At 52.3% G+C, this 17,756-nt stretch overlaps 4 non-coding genes across 4 annotated transcripts; 2 read left to right on the top strand and 2 right to left on the bottom strand.

Annotated features, from left to right (window-relative positions):
- The first annotated feature begins 4,792 nt into the window (after positions 1–4,792).
- On the top strand, positions 4,793–4,864 carry TRNAG-UCC (transfer RNA glycine (anticodon UCC)). The gene has a single exon. It is a non-coding gene; the product is annotated as a tRNA-Gly (tRNA).
- A 5,677-nt stretch (positions 4,865–10,541) lies between these two features.
- TRNAS-UGA (transfer RNA serine (anticodon UGA)) lies at positions 10,542–10,623 on the bottom strand. The gene has a single exon. It is a non-coding gene; the product is annotated as a tRNA-Ser (tRNA).
- A 2,548-nt stretch (positions 10,624–13,171) lies between these two features.
- On the top strand, positions 13,172–13,244 carry TRNAV-AAC (transfer RNA valine (anticodon AAC)). The gene has a single exon. It is a non-coding gene; the product is annotated as a tRNA-Val (tRNA).
- Positions 13,245–16,343: 3,099 nt separating this feature from the next.
- Positions 16,344–16,416, bottom strand: TRNAK-CUU (transfer RNA lysine (anticodon CUU)). Its single transcript has one exon. It is a non-coding gene; the product is annotated as a tRNA-Lys (tRNA).
- Positions 16,417–17,756: the final 1,340 nt, after the last annotated feature.

The following is a 17,756-nucleotide window of genomic DNA, read 5'->3' as shown; positions in this document are numbered from 1 at the left end:
TAAGGAAGTCATCTGCAAGCACTTGGAAGGTAGTAAAGTGATAGGGAACAGCCAGCATGGTTTTGTAAAAAACAAATCATGTCAAACCAACCTGATAGCTTTTTTTGAGACGATTACGAGACTCGTAGATAAGGGAGAAGCAGTGGATGTGGTATACCTAGACTTTAGTAAAGCATTTGATACGGTCTCGCATAATATTCTTATCAACAAACTAGGCAAGTCCAACTTAAATGGGGCTGCAATAAGGTGGGTGCATAACTGGCTGGCCAATCACACCCAGAGAGTAGTTGTTAATGGTGCTCAATCCTGCTGGAAAAGCATAACAAGTGGGGTTCCGCAGGGGTCTGTTTTGGGACCAGTTCTGTTCAATATCTTCATTAATGATTTGGATAGTGACATAGAAAGTACGCTTATTAAGTTTGCAGATGATACCAAGCTGGGAGGGTTGCAACTACCTTGGAGGATAGGGTCATAATTCAGAATGATCTAGATAAAATGGAGAAATGGTCTGAAGTAAACAGGATGAAGTTTAATAAAGATAAATGAAAGGTGCTGCACTTAGGAAGGAATAATCTGTTTCACACATACAGAATGGGAAAAGACTGTCTAGGAAGGAGTACAGCAGGAAGGGACCTAGGGGTTCTAGTAGATCACAAGTTAAATATGAGTCAACAGTGTGACGCTGTTGCAAAAAAAGCAAACATGATTCTGGGATGCCTTTGCTGGTGTGTTGTGAACAAGACACGAGAAATCATTCTACCGCTCTACTCTGCGCTGGTTAGGCCTCAGCTGGAATGTTGTGTCCAGTTCTGGGCACCCCAATTCAAGAAAGATGTGGAGAAATTAGAGAAGGTCCAGAGAAGAGCAACTAGAATGATAAAAGGTCTGGAGAACATGACTTATGAAGAAAGGCTGAAAGAATTGGGCTTGTTTAGCTTGGAGAAAAGAAGATTGAGGGGGGACATGATAGCGGTTTTCAGATATCTTAAAGGGTGTCATAAGGAGGAGGGAGAAAACTTGTTCTTTTTGGCCTCTGAGGAGAGAACAAGAGGCAATGGACTTAAGCTGCAGCAAGGGAAGTTTAGGTTGGACATTAGGAAAAAGTTCCTAACTGTCAGGGTGGTCAAGTACTGGAATAAGTTGCCAAGGGAGGTTGTGGAATCTCCCTCGCTGGAGATATTTAAGAACAGATTAGATAGATGTCTATCAGGGATGGTGTAGATAGTGGTCGGTCCTGCCGTCGGGGCAGGGAACTGCACTTGATGCCTCTCGAGGCCCCTTCCAGTCCTAGTGTTCTATGATTCTATGATTCTATGACCCTGATTCATTCACTCTTCAGTTCCACTGGGGAGGGCAGCACCTTAACCGAGTGTTTTCCCTGCCTTCAATTTGCCCAGCATCAGCTGGATCAGGCTCTGACCTGCCCCAGGTGAACATCGGTCGTCCAGCGCAGTTAGTCAAGAGGGAAGGAGAACGGGACAAAGAGGCTCCTTCTCATGCTCATTTTCCTCACCCTGATTCCTCTCCAGCCTCATGGGCAGAGCTGAGGAAGGAGACTCCCTGTGGGGAAGCCCCGGGGGTGTCTGAGATGGCCCCAGCCCTGCAGCCTGTCCCACATGGCTGGTGTCAGGGACTCTCTATGAGGTCATCACCTTCCAACTTCTTTTAACCAATCGGCTGAGGTGCTGTAAAAGGCCCTTGTGATGTCACTCCCACACCTGCCCCTGGCCAGCAGGGCTCATGTCCTGCCCCTGGCAGCCCCTTTGCATGGCTGAGCTGCTACCCCTGTGTCACCCCCACTCACTCAGGGACATTCTGGGGCTCTAGCCGGCTGCACATGGGAACACCAGAGGCTGCTCTGTGCCACAGGCTCTTTGCAGAGATCATCTCATCTGACGCCCCTGCAGATCACAGGTCTCCTGTATGGTGCAGTTGGGAGTGTGGCACCAAAGCGCACACCAGACAGGCACTTGGTCTGCACTGGAAGGCGCCCAGGGCTAGAGAAAGCCCCACACCCCTGGGTGTTTGGAGGACATTAATGCAGTGACTGGAAGGGAAAGGACCCAAAGTCCACACTTGTGGGTTTGTATCATAATTCACATGAGCTGTGTCTACACGTGCACGCTACTTCGAAGTAGCGGCACTAACTTCGAAATAGCGCCCGTCGCGGCTACACGCGTCGGGCGCTATTTCGAAGTTAACTTCGATGTTAGGCGGTGAGACGTCGAAGTCGCTAACCTCATGAGGGGATCGGAATAGCGCCCTACTTCGACGTTCGACGTCGAAGTAGGGACCGTGTAGACGATCCGCATCCCGCAACGTCGAAATTGCTGGGTCCTCCATGGCGGCCATCAGCTGGGGGGTTGAGAGATGTTCTCTCTCCAGCCCCTGCGGGGCTCTATGGTCACCGTGGGCAGCAGCCCTTAGCCCAGGGCTTCTGGCTGCTGCTGCGGCAGCTGGGGATCCATGCTGCAGGCACAGGGTCTGCAACCAGTTGTCAGCTCTGTGTATCTTGTGTTGTTTAGTGCAACTGTGTCTGGGAGGGGCCCTTTAAGGGAGCGGCTGGCTGTTGAGTCCTCCCTGTGACCCTGTCTGCAGCTGTGCCTGGCACCCTTATTTCGATGTGTGCTACTTTGGCGTGTAGATGTGCCCTCGCAGCGCCTATTTCGATGTGGTGCCGCGCAACGTTGAAGTTGAACATCGACGTTGCCAGCCCTGGAGGACGTGTAGACGTTATTCATCGAAATAGCCTATTTCAATGTTGCTACATCGAAATAAGCTATTTCGATGTTGGCTTCACGTGTAGACGTAGCCTTTGGGACTTATCTCCTGCCCCACAGCTGAAAGGAGCCCCACAGTTAAGAGGCCCCTTTTGGGGAGAGCTGATTTTCTATCCCATTTTGATGCTGGCTGCAGCGCACATGCTGCTTTGCGGGTGGGAACAGCCAGGCTCTGTGATCTTTAGGGAAGTCCTCTGGCCAATGCAGTCATGGCCCTCCCCTCCTCTTGTGCTGGCCTTGGGTGCTCTGGAGCATTAGAGCATCCCATGGAGGCGTCAGAACTAGCAGCCCCTGCTCCAAGGGCCCAGAGGGGGACAGATGAGTTGGGCTCTAGCCTGGAACTCTTCCTCTCACCTGCTGTCCCCTGACTTTCTTAGCCTGCTCTGGATGGTCCTTCCTTTAAATGCCATGTGTGCAATAGGAATAGCCTGACAGCTCCAGGTACTGGCAACAATTGTGTGGCAATCAGGAGAAGCTGTGAAAAACACAACCTCACTCCTCAGGTATCTCTTCACAGACTGGTAAGTTGCAGGGCCTCGACCTATTGCAGCCATGTTGGTGACTCAGCCCAGCCAGAGTCCTATCTAGCTCCAGTGGGCCTCAGTCATCCAGCAGGAGGAAAAAAAAACTTCCTCAGGTGCACCAGTGAATAAAGAAGCCCAAGCTTTGGAGAGACAAAGATTTACAGCAACAACACAACCAACCAGCCATCCACTGAGATTTGAACTCAGATTGCAGAGATCAGACTCCTGAGTACTGCTTTTACACCCCAGGACCAACCAAATGTTACTCCTGGGGGCACCTGTGACTCTTGACAGGCTGGCACCCTGCACTTCATGCCACCCTCCAGCTGTTTCACCTCTCAGGACACTCCTTCCTGCCCCATTTCTACCACTCTTCTCCCCTAGACATTGAGCCCAACCCGTCTTGCTGCCACCTCCACCTGGCTGTAAGGCAACATTTCTTAGAAGCCCCCAAAAGGTGAAAAGGGTTAATTTTTCTTTTACAAGAAATAATAATAAACAGCCTGCAGAGAATTAACAGAAATGCAGAGACTGGGGAGCTTGGTGATAAGTGTGTATGAATATCTAGCTGAGGGAGGACTTAAAGGCCTTGGCTGTGAATTCCCAGAATAAATGACATCCTCTCGACACACACATTTACAAAGTGTGCAGAGACCTTTCCTGCTGGAAGTGATGTATGTGATAGACTCTGAATGAGCACCTCTTTATGGAAATAAGACCCAAAATTCCTCATGTCAGTCTCAACTGTCAGTTTCGCTGTGTAGCCAGATTTCAACAAAGGGAGGGGTTTGCTAGGTTTATCTGCATTGGCACTGACAAATGTTAAGGGTTCATTTCCATTTTCAGGATCCCCATACGATAGAAATCCAGAGCATGTTGGGAAAGGTGATACAACTATTGTCATACAAGTGGCTGCCTTTGAAAAGGGGAGCATGGATTAGAAAGAAGATCACTTTACCTGAAATCAAACACTCTATCACTGGCTGACATCCATATTTCACTCTTGCTTGAATCGCTAATCTTCAGATCCCTGTTAGACAAACTCTTCTTTCCCAGGCTTCTTTTTCTGTCCCAGCCCAGAGTAGTTTTTCAAATGGGTGTTGATTAAACTTTCTCTCCTCAGGTGCACACCACATCTTCCCCACTGACCTACCTTCTCCCACTCACATAGCGACCATCACTCAGGGAGGCAGATTTCCTTTGTGTGTGGGACAGTGTTCTTCTATATGCTTGGAGACTGTTCAGTAAAAGTCAGAGAAAATGTACTGAAGGACATGAGCCGGAGCTGATCTGTGAGGTGTGGCTGGGTTTGCATTCAGGGTAGGTAAGTCTTCTATCTGGCACATTTGATTATCTAGCCCCCCTGGTGCCCTGTGAATGATAGAGAATAGAGCTTCTACAATATCAATATATGAAAACAGAACATGGGGTTGAAGACACATGCTCTTGCATTCATATGCCTGATTTTAGCACAGGCCCATCAAGGAAGTGTTGGTGGTGTAGTGGTTAGCATGGCTGCCTTCCAAGCAGTTGAGCTGGGTTCAATTCCCAGTCAACACAGGTTAATTCCTTCCTTCCTTCCTTTTAATTTCTCTGTTGGAAGCGGAGAGAGGAGATGACCTGCTCCTTGGTGAACTGGGAAGTGTCTTGGCTTTTTAAGCTATCATGCTTGGTGTGAGCCAAGTTCTGTCAGCTCAAGGTTGTGGACAGCTTCTGTGCAACCCGCCCCACTGCCTTCTGGGTTATCCTGGTAAGGCGCAAGGCTGAGGGAGTAAACCCAGACAGAAACTCCGGAGGGGAGTCCTTAGGCAGTTCTGTGCCAACTTCTGGCATTGACCTGGCAGTCTCTGCAGCTGAGCTGGTACCAGACGTAGAGGTTATCCTCTCCTTTGGATGATGTCAGTGAAGTCGAGAGGGGGACACTGGAGTCTGGGCAGCCCAGGGTCCCACAAAATTGCCCAGGCTCGCGCCTGGAGAGGTACTCCAGCATCTGCAGTAGCTTTGTTGATTTTCAAAAGGCATTTGACAGGATAGATCAGAAAGTGACTTGGGCGCTGTTGGAGTCACAGGGAGGGAATAGCAGACTGATCGGTTGTTGACAGGTATCAACAACAATGCTCAGGCAGTGGTAAGAATGTGTGGAGGGATGGGCATTTGGTTATAAGTAGTATCTTCATCATGCATCTTGACAAGATGGAGGAAAAAGTAGACGGAGTAGCTGCTCGGGATGATAATCTACAAGCTGAGGTTTGTGGATAATATAGTTCTCATTGAAGATGATGAAAAGAAGGAAACAAGAATGGTGCAGGTGCTAAATGAGGAAGGGAAGTGGTAAAGAGGGATTATGAACATTGTTATACAAAAACAATGATATATGTAGATTAGAAAATTAGAAGGGTGATCAGTGTAGATGGGATCGAAGTAGAGAAGATCACATATGTGAGAAGCAACATAACATATGCTCTGGGCTGTAAGAAGGAAATAGCGACTTGAATTGTGAAAGCAAGTGCGTGTCTGAAGGCAATGGATGAGAACTGAAGAAACAAAGCAATTATCTTAGGAGCAAAGCTGAGTGTCTCGAACACGTGTGTATTCAGCAGCATGATGTGCGTTTGTGAGACATGGGTGATAAGGAAAGATTCAAAGAGAAGGATATTGGCATTTGAGAGGAGCTGTTATAGAAAGATCCTGATAATGGGATAGATGCTGAAGATCACCTACGAGGAATTCTACATAAAGAAGCAACTGAAAGAAAACCTACTGCAGAAGGTTATGCAATGGAAGTTACAGGAATTTGAGTATATCTGCAGAATGCAGGAGGAAAGAAAAATCAAGACCCTGGTATTTAACATTATGAATGGTTCAAACAGGAGAGGCAGAGCCCACAGAGAATGGGTAGATGGTGCACTAGATGGGTGTGGAGTTTGTCTACAGAAACTAAGCTGTTCCACACTGGACAGGGAAAGAATGAAGGAAATTGTATGGGAGTCATTGGCCACCAGTGAGCACTGAGCCACTGGTCCTTGAGGGTCTGTGGATTAGCTGGTTGAAGCGCGTGTCTTAGAAGCAGAGGAGCCTGGGTCCCATTCCCAGTAGTGCCTGGGTTTTAGCAATGGCGATGGGCTCTGTGGCTTAGCTGATGAATGCATGACCTGGCATCCACCCACCCTCAGGCTCTGTCTCCCATTCCCCACAGCCCTGAGCCTTGGCTAGGAATTGCTTCAGACCCTGCTGCCCCTCACCCGTTGCGCTAGGCCCCCGCCGGGTGTCCCCTCAAACCCTGCCTGTCCCCTCTCTCTGCTACCCTAAGCACAATATTAACATGGCCCATGTTCCCTGACAGAGGGGTAACACCATCACCACCTGCTGCAACGTGCTTCCTCTGGAGGGACCTGCTCCCAGCTCACCCAGCACACATGGCCTTGGAGCAGCTGCTCTCCTGCCTGCTCTCCTACCCACAGACACAGAGCCCGCAGGAGCAGACCCCACAGCTGTCACCCCAACTCCAGAAATTTCTGCGAATGCAGCACTAAACCTGCCCACCAAAATGACCCACATGCAACTCACTCCTACCCGCTCCAAGTGTATCACCATATTAGGTACACGGCTCACATGTGCATCACCACTTTCTCTCCCCTGAGGTAGTCCATGGTCCTGACTTCCTCTTTCAAATACTGCCTCCAGAGCAAACGTGTGTGAGTTCCCAGCAGGTGGGAGAGGAGATGTTCAAAGAGCTCTCTTGTACCCTTGCACACAGCTAAGCACAGACAGCCCCAAATCCTGCCTCCACATTGAGAGGTTTGGTGGGGGGAACCCAGTTGTCAGAGGAAGGGGCTCTGGTCTCACGTTGCATTGGAAGAAAAGGCTGGAGAATGCAATTCTTACTGGAGAACGTGGGCATCGATCCCACTGCCTGTTGCATGCAAAGCAATGCAATTAGCTCTACCTTTTGAGCTAATTCCCCAGGGTATGAGATAAAGCCCTGCCCCAGCCGCCTCACTGTTGAGTCCATATGTCCCTGCAGCTCCCCGGCTCCTTTCCTAAGACGACACTTGTAAGACCCGTTGCTACCAGCTGGCTGGCTGAGCTGTTCAGACAATGCTGCTAGTAACGCCAAAATGACAGTTTCCAGCTCAAGGTGAGCCCTTGGGGCATCTTGACTAAGTGGCCTGGCTGCTCTGGACAGGGAGGTTCCTGTGGCTTTGCAGTGCCTGATGTCCTTTGAACAGGTTCTACTGGCTGCGTCAACTCCCTGGACTCAGCTTCATTGAGCTCCGTGGGCAGGTGATATCCATGTAACGGGTGGCTCTGTGAACTGCAGAGGTCTGTAGCATGCGGTGCTTTGGCAGATACTTCATTTCTGAGAGCAGCTGCGGTGGAGATTGTGGAGAGTTAGTGGTCTGTGGGAGGAGGTGTTTCCATTGGGGCTCTGGGATGGATTTTTATGGTTCACTGAATGGCCATGTCTGTGATTTATTTATAGAGCCATTTTCAGAGTGCTCCATCTGGGTGTCTTTAACAGCTGGAGCTGTAAGAAAGGGTGATCAAATAGAGGTACCGAAATGGGGCGTTAATATTCTTTTTAATATGACGTCACATGAAATAACTGTTAGAAGCATTGCACCTTGTGAGTTATCCCCCAGTTAGATGTGTTTGTCTTCCATACCTTTGATCTGTTCCAAACATGTATTTATAGGTAAGGATGTTTATCTGTACCCATGATGCAAATCTGCACATGACCCCAGCATTGGTGTTGCCCCTAAGAAATTCATCCCACCTCAAAGGAAATTCCACCAGCCCGAGGATGGGCAATGTCAGAGAGAACACGGAGGTGGCCTTTGTCCTCTGGTGGCTGAAGAGGATGGTGTGAGTGCTGCAGCTGGTGAACCTTGTGGGCTGCTGCCCTCCCACAATGGTCAGACCACTGGACGGATGCAGAGCAGAAGCTATAATTCTGGATAGTTTTGCAGAAAATGTTTCCTCCCGGCCCTGGAATTGACTGGGGCTGAGGGAGGTGCGGACTCTTCCCTGTTACACCACTGAGGGGACAATGCTACTCCTTTTGCTTGACACCTCTCAGATTAGTCATCTGATTTTTCTGGCCATATTTGGGAAACTGATTCATTCTGTCTGGTGCACTCCCCTGTGGGAACAAGAGCCCCCAGAATGCAGGGAGCAGTGTCTGGGAGTGGATATATTGCTTGGCATTTAGCCACCAAGGTCATGAGGTGCAGTGCCTCAGTTTCCCCTTCCCCACCGCAATGCAGGCTTGTTACCCCTTTCCTGCTCTACCCAGTTGTAAGCCTGTCTAAAGGTCGTGGCTTACAAGCTGCCTCCTTCTGGGACTGCTCTGCTCCTCCCCAGGCATGTGCACAATCTTTTTCTCAAAATCACGTGTGTCACACACTGTTAAAGGATTCACCATCATACCTGGCCCGTGGAGAGCCACAGACACCCCCAGCCAGGCTGCTCCCCACCCCCTGGAAGGCTCAACACTGACCAAAGGCCTCTCACAGATCAGCCTGCGACCAGATTGGCAAAGATGCCCCCAGCCAGGCTGTTCCCCTGACTCTGGCAGGCCACACAGTGACTGAAAGCCTCCCCTCAACCAGCATGGGGCCAGCTGCGGACAGTCCGCTCCCAGTGTCAGGAGACGGCAGGAAGCAGAGCAGCTCCTCAGCAGCTCTGTCACCGCTCCCGCTTATGGGACTCAGTTTGGCAGTGGGGCAGGAGATGTGGCCTCAAGAGGTTTCTCCCCTTCTAGTGAGAAGCAGAGAAACCCCCAGGGCTGCAAAGGGGCAATTAAATCAGCCCCCTCCCACACAAGGACAGGCGCCATTTGGAAGAGGGAAACTGCTCCACACACAAACCTGATCTGCCCCACCTCTTCTTTGGCAAGTCCAGAAAGGTCATGGCTCAGTGGGAGCAGCCAGGGCTCATGCCTGACCAGCGACTGCTTCCCAGAGCCCAGTTGGAGCCAGACCCTTTCTCAGAGCAGCCAAGGAGAAGGTTGCAGTCTGTGGGCAAAGGCTGCATAGAGCGAGTAGGACCATATCGGCACTTGAACTATCTATGGCCTCATCCGAAGTCCAACACTGTATCCAACTGGCCACACAGAAAAGAGGCGCCTGAGCCCTCCCTTCCGGCAGGCAGATGTTCTGCTTCTTATGCCGTTTTGCAATGAGCAGAGACTCTCTGGGCTCCCATCAGTAAGTGGTGGGGACGGAGTCTCGGCGTTAGAGGAACCTCCCAGAAATCAGCCTGTATCCCCCACTGGTACACACCCCTCCCATGGACCAAACCCAAAGGGGCCTTGCTGTTGTGTTCACCTCAGCTGCCCTGAGGGAGGCCACTGCTGTGGCTCAAACCTTCCTGCTCTCACATCCCACCGAGCCAGACCCGGAAAGGCCTGTCTGACCTGGCATGGGAGTGGACAGGCTGTTTCAATAAAGGGGAGGGGGTCCTCCAAATCTGTGCTACGTTCCCCCACTTGCCGTTCCCCCAACCCTGGCTCTGCACTACGTGGGACTGAAAAATGTAGTCAGCTGTGAACCTCCTTGTTACCCCAATGTTTTTCACTGGGCCTGGCCTGCCCTGCCTCAGTTGCTCACTGGCCTGGCCCACACCCCTCCCCATCCAGCAGTTTAGATTCCCATCGCTAGAGAAGATTGTGACCAGAATACACCACTGAAGACAGTTGAGCCAACCACATCCCAGCTTTTACCCTGTTCACCCCACAACCCCCTCTGTCCACTTTGCACCTGCCACTCACTGCTGTCAGGCTCTCCCCTAGAGGTTCCTCTGCCCCACTTCAGGCTCCCCCCAGCCCTACGATGTCAGTGGAGCTACTCGGGCCATGGGCCAGGCACTTGCCACTATTTCCTGTGTGAGCGGAGCAGGAGGTGGCCCCGGGGGAGAAGGTGGGGCAGGGACTGGTGGAGGCAGACACCAGCAGACACTGGGGGATGAAGCAGAAGGGTGCGGGCAGAGACAGAGCAGAGCAGGACAGCATTGCAGAAGCAGAGCAGAGTGGGGCATGGGAGGGACGCCTACTTCCCTGGAGCTTTGCTCCCATCAGGTAGCAGCAGCCAGCTTCTGTCTGGAGCACTGACCACATCACAACTGCTGCATTTCTCCCCGGAAACAGCCAGGCGTTGTGAAACAGGATTAGGGACCCAACCTCTTGCATGTGCCACACCAGTGTGTCTTGCCCTGGGTGGGGGTAAAACACAGACTTCGCTGTGAGCAGGATTTGAACCTGCGCAGAGAAACCCTATTGGATTTCAAGTCCAACACCTTAACCACTCGGTCATCACAGCTCTGAGTTTGTCAGTGTTTTGTTATTATGGATACTGGACAATAATGAGACAATGTCATTGGCAATACAGAATTCAAACAGCAACCTGGCTCCCAGCATTGAGGGGATTTGGGGATCTCTGTGCTCAGCCAGGTGCAATGGCACAAGAGAGCACCTTGAGCATCTCCCCTCCCCCTGGAAGGAACGGGAACAGCTCTGACCTGGAGGCTGGATTTGTGAGGAAGTCAGGACCATGGACAAAGCACATGGCTGGGATGCAGCGCTCAGGATCCCTTCCCCAATAACACGTATCTACTCCCATCTGACACTGTGTTCTGCTTAAGCTGCCCAGCTGCCTCCAGCATGGGCTGAGCTCAGGGACATGTAGTTAACCTGCCCTGCAGATGTGAGGTCATCAGCTCCCTCCCACCATTTGGCTCCCGCACTCAGTGAGTCAATAGGGAGTCTTCAGCAAGCTCTCCTCAGTTGTTTACTTCATGTCCGGTGCAAGTGGGCTCTTCGTTTTCCTCCCCTTGCTGAGGAAGACAAAGAGAAGAAAGGAGCAGGATGCTGCCACCTAGACACCATGCACAGGCTGACAACGTTCTTCTCAGGAGCATTCAACAGTGTCAGAGAAAGCAGGGATGGTGTGTAATAGGACAGGAGCCATGGGCACATGTAGAGAAACCAGCCCAGGCTACCTTTGCTCAAAACCCAGGCTACTTACAACCCCAGGCTGGGATTTCCTCCTTTCTAAGGGAAATCCCAACAACCACTCTTCCACCCCCACTGGCCAGCCAGATCTCCCACCAGCAAACCCACAGACTTGTCAGCTGCTATTCCACCCCAGACCAAAAACCCCAAATTCAGGTGATTTGGGGGAAGAAAGGCAAAGGTGAAACCACACACACCCAAGTGTTGTCTGCCAGTACACTGGGCCCTTGAACACATGGCTTGAGTAGTGTTAGAACCACCTGCAAACCAAGTGTGCTAACCAGCCAACAGGACAGTAGCAAACAAGGGATCCTTCTGGACAAAACCAAAGGCAACTGCTGGGCTGTTGTGGTCTCTGGAATGGGACTGCTGCATGTATGCACCCCTCGGAGGACAAGGGTTTAAGTCAAGTCACTTTTGACAAGGAGGTGCTGGCAGGCAGAGCCTGTGTGGTGCACTGGAATGAATGCTGATCATCTTACTTGTGGTTATTATATGCCCCCCAGGCATTTAAATGCCACCAATACAGGCACCGACTCCTGCAGCTCCGCCATGCTGCTGCTGAAATAATGGAACAATATTTAACAGGTTTAAAGGTGAGAAGGGCCAGACTCCAGAACAAGGCCCCCAGACCTGTCAGAATTCAGATGGGGCAACGTGGTTGGGTGCCCCCAAGGAGCATGTGCCCTGGTTCATAATAGCAGCAGGTCTTTGGAAATCACTTGGACTGCTGATTCACTTCCCAGATTTTTTCCTATGTTATAATGGGATTTCAAAGTTGGTGGGGTCCTTTCAAAAAGGATCCCTGTCTGGACGAGCCACGCAGGAGCGAAACGAGGAAATTTCAAAGCGCTGCATCTGGAGGCATGCAAATGAGGCGCTGAATATGCATTTCAGTGCCTCATTCGTATTCTTCTGAATGGCCATTTGCCAGGCTATTTCAAAGATTTCTCTCAGTGTAGACGTAGCCCTTCTGAAAGAGTGGGCTGGGTCAGTCTTTCATCTGTGTTCCTAAAGGAGAAAGAGTTTCCTTCCCATTCCCCTGGAGATACCATCATGGTTTCAGCTTAGGGACTTGTCCCACTCGGTGTTTTCCCCAGACGGAATAGTTTATAAGAGCAGAAGAGCACGAAGGTTTGAGTCACACTGGTAGCATTTAAAACTACAAGGCAGCCCCAGAACATCTCCTCTAAACCCCTGCACATCCCAGGCCACCGCACCCCACCCAGTTACCCCTGCAAAGAGCCCAGGCACTTGGATTAGACCACCTGGCAACTCCCCTCTTGGGCCGTGTCTACACGTGCCCCAAACTTCGAAATGGCCATGCAAATAAGACTTATTAAACATTTGTATGTTCTGTAGTTGTTAAAGAAATTCTAGTCTTCTGTTATGCACACACACATTTCTTTGTTATAAGCTGTTGCAAATGTTCAGGCTGGAGCCTGGCTCTGCTCTTCTACATTTTCCCCACAGCTATGTCTGCACTGGAGAGTTTTTTTCAAAAAAGCCGCAGCTCTTTCAAAAAGTCCTGTGGAGCATCTACACAGGGAGGCTGTGGCTCCACTGCCCAGCCCTTTTGGAAGTGGCATGGAAATGTGGCCAATAAGAAATGCAAATGAGGTGCAGACTTAAATATTGCATGTCTCATTTGCATAACCACTTGGGACCTCAATTCTGGAAGAGCTGCTATTGAAAGTCCCAGTTGTGAGTGCAGCTGCTTCCCTCTCCTCCAGCAGCTGAGCCAGTAAAGGACTCCCCTCAGTTTCTCTTAGGTCCCCCATCCACATATGGAGGGGAAGCAGTGGCTTGAGGATGCAATTTAGGGGAGGGCAAGATACACCTACTGGGCAAGTTGAGCTTCTGTAGTGTAGTGGTTATCACGTTTGCCTAACACACAAAAGGTCCCTGGGTCAAAGCCAGGCAGAAGCACGAGTGTCTCTGTTTGTCTCACTCTCTCTTATGCCCCTGAGGGCTCATCTCTTTCTGCTGCAGCCTCTCTCTCTGACAAGCCCAACACCCATGTGACAGAAGAAGTTGAACCAGACCCTGTTGTCCAGGAGGGGAGCCCAGCAGATGCATTGCTGCTGTTGCACAGAAGCTCTCTCCTGGCACGTACTTGAAGGGTTTTCCCTCACTGATTTCACTGGCTGGGAACCACAGAACTATCTTTGCCCCTCCTCCAACAGAAGCTGTGCCAGGCAAGTGCCCCTGCCCTATCCCACGTGTTCCCTCCCAGCCACAGCCTGCTCCTGAACCTGCCTCCCATCAGCTCCCTACCTCACAGACAGGCCTGGCACAGAAGGGGGCAATAAAGCCGGAGCTGCTGTGCTAACAGAGCAGCTGGAAAGGAGCAGAGCATGTCAGGAGGAGACACAAAGGCTGCAGACCCTGCCCATGGCCCTGGTCTGTACCCACCCAGCAGGGACACATGCACAGAGCTGGGGCAGGGCCCAGCCCCAGAGTAGAGAATGGTCATGGCCGGGCTGTGCTGCTCCCAGGCCAGGGCACCACAGGGCCCTGCTCGCCCCAGGAAGCAGCACTGCAGGGGACAGGAGTGAGCGGAGCCCTGTTGGGCCAAACCTGCCCATCCCGTGTCCCCGGCCAGACTTCCTGGCAGGGCTGAAGTTGGGACATATGAAAAAGTTCCAGGCACGTTGGGTGAGGCGGCCGAGTGGTGAAGGGGATGGACGGCTAATCCATTGTGCTCTGCAGGGTTTGAATCCCATCTTCCTTGAACCTTTATAGGCACCAACCTGCTGAGCTTTGTTGAGTTCCAGTCCTCTTGTGTGATGCTACTTCTACAACGGCTGAGCCGGCTGCCCCCCAGCTCCTGTGCTGGGCAGACTCCAAGCACAGGCCAACTCTGTGAGACCGAGCTGAGGTCTGGCTGCCACAGGTGGGGGGGGGTGAGGTGGGATGATTTCATTTGCCTGACAGGGCCCAGCCCATCTCCAGTGTCAGAACAACAGCGCTACACTCACCTCAGTCCCCTGTCGCCAGGGTGCAGGGGTTCAGTGCCCTAGCCAGACAGCGTGGCAAGGTGGGGGCACCCCTGGCTGAGCTGCACCCAGTGACATGGGCAGCTGTCTCTAAGGAAAGTCCTGTTCCCAAGGCTGAATCAGGGGCTCTGGTCCCTCCCAGCTCCTGGGCTGGGCAGTGCACAGCTGGGAAAAGAGCAGATACTTGCCAGAGGGGAATGAATGTTTCTCTGTCCCGACTGCAATAGATTCTTCCACAGCACCAGCTACAGGCCCTGAGGCAGGTCTCCATTCGACTGTGCCACCCTGGACAAGACTGGAGTTCTTCTGTGCTTCTCAGCAGCTGGGGAATGCGTCTTTGGGCCACAGCTCCTGTCCCACAGCTAAAAGGAGCCCCACAGTTAAGAGGCCCCACTTGGGGATTGCCCAGTTTTGTACCACCATGTGATGCTGGCCTCAGCATGCCTGCTGCTTTGGGGGTGGGTTTGGTGGAGGGGAGAAGCCAGGCCGGGGCGGGGGGAGCGGGGGAGGCTCTTTATGGGAGTCATCTGGCCACATGTAGTCATGGTCCTCCCTATTTCTTAAGCTGTGCTGAGGTGCTCTGTGGCATTAGAGCCATCCCATGGATGTGTCAGTACCAGCAGCTGCACCTCCGGGTGCCCAAAGGAGGACAGGTGAGCTGGGCTGCTGCCCGTAGCCTTCATGCCCCCAAAGAATGGGTCCATTTCTGGGAGGCCCTATGGGAGTACTTTGATTGGGGGATCAAGTGAGCACCATCCAGGCCTCCCCTGCACATTCCCACCGCCACCAGCATACCACCCCCCCCACCACTCACTCACTGCCCCCATCGCCCACACACTACCCCCACCACCCGCTCACACATAGCACATGCGGGGGTTGTGAAAAATGAAAATGATTCCTCCTTAAACAACCTAAATTCTCGCCTCTGAGCATGGAACATAACAAACACCATCAGAACTAACTATGTACAATGGGGGGATAACTATATACACTCACTATTTACATGGGGGGAGACAGGGGGCACATGGGACTTTCCGAGGGTGAGGGTGCTGGTGGCCGTAGCCTTATCCATGGGCTGCGGTGTGCCCGGGCCCTAGCATGTGGGGGGGTCATGCCCTGGGAGTGTGTGCCCTGTGGGGTACGTGCCTGACAGTCCATCGCCATGGTCTGGGAATGACCATTGGGCAGATGTCTGGCTGGAGCTGTAGGAGGGGACGTCCAGCACAAGCTCAACCTCCTCGCTGGATCACTTGGATGGTGGGGCGGATGGTCCCTGCTCTGGCCCTGGGGGTTTGGAGCTGGGCTCTGGTCCCGACTCAGGCTTCACATCCTGCTGGGGCTCCTCGGCCATGGTGTCAAGGAAGACCAGGGGAGAGGAGGTGTCCCTGGGGCCCAGGATGGCTTTGAGCTCCTGGTAATAGGGGCAAGTGGTGGGGACAACCCCCAGACCAGATGGCTGAGTCCTGCACCCGGGCATAACCCTGCTGCAACTCCTTGACCTTACGCCTGATATGGTGAGGTGGGCAGGAAGGGTGACCCCAAGTGGTCAGGCCCTTGGCCAGCTGGTTGAACACTTCTGCACTCCATTGCTTGCTTCCCATTACGTGGAGCACCTCCTCCTCACTCCAGGGGTCACAGAGCTCAGACTCAGTGCAGGACGGGCCCCACTTCCTCTTCCAATGGCTGGAGGCCTGAGAGCCATGGGATGGCCTGGTGGGGGAGCCCTGGAAGCACTCAGGGGGCTGGCTGACATCTGGTCTCTGGAGGAGCACCTCATGATATGGCTGCTGCCTGCATGGTCTCAGCTTCCTGATTGAGGGTTTCCAGGTCCTTGCAGCTTTAAGAGCTGATTCCTGCCATGGCAGACCCCACTACTTCAAAGTAGAGGGCTGCAGAATGTCTACACAACTCCTCCTTGAACTGTCTGTGTTTGTACTAGAGCCAAGGAGAAGAACACATTTCCTGCCAGAGGCTGGGGCAACAGTGAAAACTATTCAGTAGGCTGAGAATATTAGTGCAAGCAAGGAAGCACCCAGCATGGGGCTTGAACCCATGACCCTGAGATTAAGAGTCTCATGCTCTGCCAACTGAGCTAGCCGGGCCACAAATAAAACACTCCATACAGCCTATCACAGAGTAGAAAGAGTCAAATGTGCCTGTCATCTGGGCAAAAGTGAAACGTGTGGGGCAAAGTGCTCACAAGGGCCGGACTCCAGTCTTTGTTATCTGGGCTGCAGGAGGTGAGATGCAAAGAAAACAGGCTGTTGGAGTGAATCTTGGCCAAGCCTCTCACTGGTGCTGCTACATCTCCCGAACACCTCACACACCTACGGCAATTTCTGCACAACAAATGAATGCTGACACCATTGATCTCAGTGCAGAGCCGGTGCAGTCAGGAGAACACGTGTCTTTTTCATAAACACTGAACACGCATTTGCAGAGAGTTTTCTGTGGGAAATTGCCTGTTAGTGACTCTCCAGAGAAAGGGGCATTCGTGGCTCACAGACTGTTGTGCTTCACAACAATGGGCGATGGGACGAGAAAGCAGGACCCTGATTCATTCACTCTTCAGTTCCACTGGGGAGGGCAGCACCTTAACCGAGTGTTTTCCCTGCCTTCAATTTGCCCAGCATCAGCTGGGTCAGGCTCTGTCCTGCCCCAGGTGAACGTCGGTCGTCCAGCGCAGTTAGTCAAGAGGGAAGGAGAACGGGACAAAGAGGCTCCTTCTCATGCTCATTTTTCTCACCCTGGTTCCTCTCCAGCCTCATGGGCAGAGCGGAGGAAGGAGACTCCCTGTGGGGAAGCCCCGGGGGTGTCTGAGATGGCCCCAGCCCTGCAGCCTGTCCCACATGGCTGGTGTCAGGGACCCTCTATGAGGTCATCACCTTCCAACTTCTTTTAACCAATCGGCTGAGGTGCTGTAAAAGGCCCTTGTGATGTCACTCCCACACCTGCCCCTGGCCAGCAGGGCTCATGTCCTGCCCCTGGCAGCCCCTTTGCATGGCTGAGCTGCTACCCCTGCGTCACCCCCACTCTCTCAGGGACATTCTGGGGCTCTAGCCGGCTGCACATGGGAACAGCAGAGGCTGCTCTGTGCCACAGGCTCTTTGCAGAGATCGTCTCATCTGACGCCCCTGCAGATCACAGGGCTCCTCTATGGTGCAGTCGGGAGTGTGGCACCAAAGCGCACACCAGACAGGCACTTGGTCTGCACTGGAAGGCGCCCAGGGCTACAGAAAGCCCCACGCCCCGGGGTGTTTGGAGGACATTAATGCAGTGACTGGAAGGGAAAGGACCCAAAGTCCACACTTGTGGGTCTGTATCATAATTCACATGCAGAACATCTCTGTGCTCAGGTCTGCACATTTCACCGTTTTATTTCTCTCTCAAGCTTAAATTTAATTCTTTGAGCAGTGAGTTCTCCAATCCCTAATCTGGCCAG

This window comes from Carettochelys insculpta, unplaced genomic scaffold (genome assembly GCF_033958435.1).
Source record: "Carettochelys insculpta isolate YL-2023 unplaced genomic scaffold, ASM3395843v1 scaffold_0035, whole genome shotgun sequence".
NCBI lineage: Eukaryota > Metazoa > Chordata > Testudines > Carettochelyidae > Carettochelys > Carettochelys insculpta.
The sequence above is the reverse complement of the archived record's forward strand: the minus strand, read 5'-3'. Positions and strand labels throughout refer to the sequence as shown.